Below are 5162 nucleotides of genomic sequence, written 5' to 3'. Positions count from 1 at the left end.
CCGGGCGCTTGTCCGCCGCCGAGCACCGCTCCGCCGGTATGTCGAGGAACTTGCTAGAACTGAGTTTGACAATGAAGCGCTAGCGCAGCCCTCCCGCCTGCCCTGCCGCGCCGCCAAGGTAAGTTTTTTCCTGAGCGGCGGGGGCGGATGGCCCCCCAGTGCCCCCTGTGCTTGCAGGCAGAGGAGCGGGAAGGTCCCGACTACACTTCTCCAGATCAAACCTTCCTCCCCCAAATGGTGTTCGCTTTAATGCTGTTCATCTTTCTGCAAAGGCATGGCTTCGTTCTACGGATGTACCGCGACCGGTATGGTTAGCGGCTGGGGATGTAGTAAAAGTATTTATACTTGCTAATAATAATGGGATGATTAATGGGAGGATTTGGTACGGAGCACACTAAAATACGTGTTACCAGGCAAATAAACACCACTTTTTTCCGTCTTTTAACTGGAGTTATTTTATAAAAAGCACTTGTAGTTACTTGAGGAGTTCAGCTATTGTTTGCAATTGTTATAATGAACAGCTATGTATTTTTACTAAAATATCACTAAATTTGCACTGTGCTTCAAAGCCCAATGGGTTTTTTCATGTTCAGGAGAAAAGGGTTGCTGAAGGCAACATCCAAGTATGATTAGAAAACCTTCAATTACTACACACTAGATATTTGAAAGCTGTTGTGCTCTTCTGTTAATATAAAAGAGCCTTTGCCCTAAAACGGAAAGATTAAGGGAAATGTATTTTGTCCTGGTGCTTGCAAGATGCTTAATCAGCAGCCGACTTTTTACATCAGGTTGGTGCTTGTTATGGGCTGTTTTGTAGAGCATCTCGAGCACACCTGCTCATCTCACTGTCTACACAGTGAGACCGCATCTTAGATGGTTAGAGAGCTGGCTTGAAAGTGTGAGAGCCTTAGGCCGGAAAGGTCGACCTGGATGAAGGCACGTTTGCGTAACTTTCCAGCTTGCCACAGACTTCCTTAAGGAGACATCAGAAAAGTCTTTACTTGCACTTACCAATGGAAGAAAATGCAATTTGAAGTCTCTGGTTAAGAATAGACCTGTTCAAAGTAAAAGCAAATTAGTACTTTTAGGATCTAAAGTTTGTATTGGTTTGTTTTTCTTTTTTAACTGAATGTCTGACCTCTTTTCAGACTAGACATGACATGCCCTGTTTTTATTGCAGAGAGGAGGAGAACTCAAAAGCTTTATTTGCAAAGCTTGGACTTTAGATGCAGTAAAAATAATCAAAATAGCAGAACTGTTTCTGTTACCTGTCCCTCCTTTGATGTTTCCTCTTTCTAGGTTCCTCTTACAGAGCAAGCCTCCCTCCCCCAGTGGCAAAAATTCCTCTGAGTTGGGTCTGACTGTAGGTCGGTCTTTGTTATATTTGTGTTACATACACATAGCAGATACCCACAAAGGTTTGCTGGAGAACTGATGTAGGAACATATGCAGTGGCATTTATTGGCAAGGATGCATGTTCATTTGGGATCTCATTAAAACCATGAAAATCCACTGTGAATGTAAGAACCTGGGATAGATAGATCTCAGTGTAGTGTTAGAATAAACCCAGCTGTTTTCATCTCTGTGGTTCTGTGCACTTCCTTTCAGCAGCAGAAAATCAGGAAGTTTGTGTTTGGGATTTATTGGGATACCTGGGATTGTTGTGGGCTTTTTTTTTTTTTATTATTTTTAAAAAATATACATACTTTTGATAGACCTGGATAATTCGCTTATGGAGAGGAATTTATATGGCATGTTCTTATTTACAATTGAATATTATTTTTACCTGTACAGTTTTATATGTATATACACATGGGCAGAGACCTGTGTGCGTGGTCACTGTAGTAGCTTCCACATGCTGAATGCTGTAGAGCATTTTCCCCAAGAGCTTGCTGCAGCTGGCCTGGGGGATGACTTGACTGGTGACCTCAGCTCCTGGCTAGTGTGTTGGCGAGTGTCCAAGACCATGGGGAAAATGGCTGGATTTGGTAGACCTGATGGGGAGAAGTGAAACTAAACCCTGTGCAAGCTGACTTGAGTTTGAAACACTCCTGCAGTGTTCCTTGTGGTCTATTTAGGTAGCTTATTTCAATCTTTGTAATTAATTTCTGACTATCATGCCCCAGTGGGTGAGAAGCGGGGCATGGTGCCTGCATATTTTTGGTTAGCTTGGCAAGACATGGGATGCATCTGGAGAAGGAATGTGCACCCATTTCTGTTGTGCATCTTTTATCATCCATGGATGGAAATGTCATGTAAACATCTGTTTCTGTGGTTTGTCTTCCTCCTTTAGTCCCTAGAAGTCTCCTTCAGAAGTTGGTATGTGCTTTGGGGGGCTATAACTTGAATGGGTCTGATGGTGTAGTGTTATGACTACTCTTCAGAAAATACCAGGTAATTTGATAGTAAAGAATGTTGTATTCAACCAAAATGTAAAACTTAATATTTGGTTAAGTATAGGTATAATTCTCTCAGTGCATTTATAACAAAAAATGTACTGTTTTGTCTAGATCAGTGGTAGTGTTGTGTTGTAGTTGGTGACTTCTTTCATTATGGACAGAAATGGACTGAGCCAAAACTTGCTATTTGCACATGTTGCTTAATGTCTCACTCCCACAATTTTTGTGGGAGCTAGCTAAGGGGGCTGGGGGGCTTTTGAATTCTACAGAGAGGGGAACCTCTGAAACTGTGTGGTGTTTCTCTTTTCTGGAGATTTGAAGTGCCTGTAACGCTCAAGGCTTCATGTAATTGGAGACATAAATACAATTTTTACATACTTTACTTAAAATGGAAACTAACAAGTTAATAATAGCTTTTATCGGGGGTATTTATGTAATGGAAGCCAACAGATGCTATTTGCATCTTGAAGAGCTGATGTACAAAATGTTATGTCAAGGCCCTGGCAGGTTTTATGCTGGTGGAGGCTGGGTCAGGTGGGAGTGGGAGATGCTGGAGATCTGGAGGGCTTGATGGCACCTCTGAAAAGTGGGATAACTGTATGAAATTTTGCATTTTAGCACATAGCCTATTTTAGTCTAATGCTGCTAATAAAAAGGGTAGTGTTTTGATTTGAGAACTGATTGCTTTTATATTTATTCATGTTAAATGATCAGTTACACCTGTCACTTTAAAAGTACTTTTCTTTATGCTGTTTTCCAGCTACAGCTGCACATCTGATGAACCCCTAACAATTTTGTCTCTAAGTACTCTTTTTATTGATACTTCAACTTATTTTGACTAAAAGAAGGTATCTGGTAAATAAGTTTCAGAAATGTAACGTGACAAACCGGGTGTTACTTTCTGTGGAAAGATCCCAATGTAATTACGGAGCACCTCCCTGTTTCCCTGGGCTGTTCACTCTTTCTTATTCATTTGCTCCTAAGTTACCCTTTTCTAGATGACATCTGAACTCTTCCAACATTTAATATATTTAGTGTGTAGGAGACCAAGAATTTAGGGATTAGAGCAGTTTGGGATGCGTGATCTTGGACCTAAGGAATGCTCCTGCATTTGTAGAGCAATAATGCAGGCTTTACTTGGATTTAAAGGAATGGAAGAGACCCCAAGCTGTGAGCATGACTGTGGAGGCTCCACTGGCACTTGCTTAGTCGCCCTCTTCAGAGAAGCAGGAGGAGGTGGGAGGATAAGCTCGTGACTGCTGATGCTATTTGTTATAACTTTCTCCTGGATTAAATACTGAGATGCTTGCCTTAGCTTGTTAAACTTTGTTTGAAAACTTTGGAGTGCTTTTCTTCTTCAAAGTACACCTGTTACAGCATTAGGTTAAAGAGCTATGCTTCCTGATTATTGAATGGAATGGTGAACATAACAAATCGTGTCGTTAATGTCTCTTTGTGTTTTAATTAGAGCTCTAGGAGATGTTAAAAAACAGGTTTATGCCACATGCCTGACTGGTTGCTAAACTGAATATGCTTGTCACACAGTCTTGGGGGAATTATGTATTATTTTGCTAATCTACTGTTCTGGCTTCCCCCAGCCCCCTTTCCTTCCTTTTTCCTTTTTTTCCTACCTTGCTCTAAAAAGTTATTCTTGAATATTTTCTGAGGGTTTGTCTTACCTGTTTAAAGCTCCTGACTGTTGATAGCCTTTGCTGGTGAAACGCTCAGGCTCTTGCTCATGTCTTAAAGAGCAGTTTCATGCCTGCACAAGTGGTTTGGTGCACAGCAAGTCCAACAGCTTCCAAGAGTTAGCATAGTGCAGTGGGTGAGTAGAGGCTGGGATGCCTGAGGTCCTTCAAAGAGAGGGGTGATACCCCACACACCAGGAGCTGCAAAGTGAAACAACTGACCAGGAATATTTATTGTAAGTAGGTAATTTTGTTTGACTGTGTTATGAAGAGTTTTCCAAGCTGTTTTTTATTTCCAGGTAGTTCTTGGTTTGGAATATGCTGTTGGGTTGATGACAAAATAATGAGAGGAGAACTGCATAGGAGAAGTTCTGCCTGGGTGTTGTCTTTTAATTGTGCTATATAGTTTAGTATGTAATATTGAATGACTGAAATTCTTGAATCTGTAGATAAATGATGGATATACTACAAGTTCTAGACAAGAGCTACAGTAACATGGCTGTTCACAAGCCCTTGCAAACCATAAGTAAACTATGAGCTTTCGTTCATACTTAAGAATGTAAGTCTTGGTTTAACAGACCAGAGAGTTTTTAAATAGTGATTACTCAATAGACTGTGGTGGTATTGAGAAAATGACTACTTTTAGTGTGCAAATATTTAAATCTTCCCTTATATATCAAGTATAGCAGAATAAAAAGGTAGTATTTTCTATCTGCTGACAAGTCAGAAAACCTGACATCTTGAGCTGCTGGAAACAAAAGTGTATAGGAGAAATGTCTACCCTGTCAAGGGAGGAAACAAATGTCCTTAGTGGGACTCCTTGTGTTTAATTCTCTCTATTTGTTCTGCTTTTAACTGCTTGTACTTATTTAATATTTTTGCAAGCTTTGCTAGGAAAGTGGTTATAGAGGACTCATCATAGGAAATAGTGTCTGTGTCCTGTACAGGTTTTGGCTTTAATGAAAAAACAAGCCAACCAAGGACCTTGTGGAGCTGTAATACTCAGTGTGTGAGTGCATTAGGGACACACAGGAAAATGTTAGGCTCAGCAGTTATCTGGCCAGGAGGAGCCTCA

Source organism: Geospiza fortis, unplaced genomic scaffold, assembly GCF_000277835.1.
Source record: "Geospiza fortis unplaced genomic scaffold, GeoFor_1.0 scaffold366, whole genome shotgun sequence".
Lineage (NCBI taxonomy): Eukaryota > Metazoa > Chordata > Aves > Passeriformes > Thraupidae > Geospiza > Geospiza fortis.
This window is presented reverse-complemented; position numbering follows the sequence as displayed.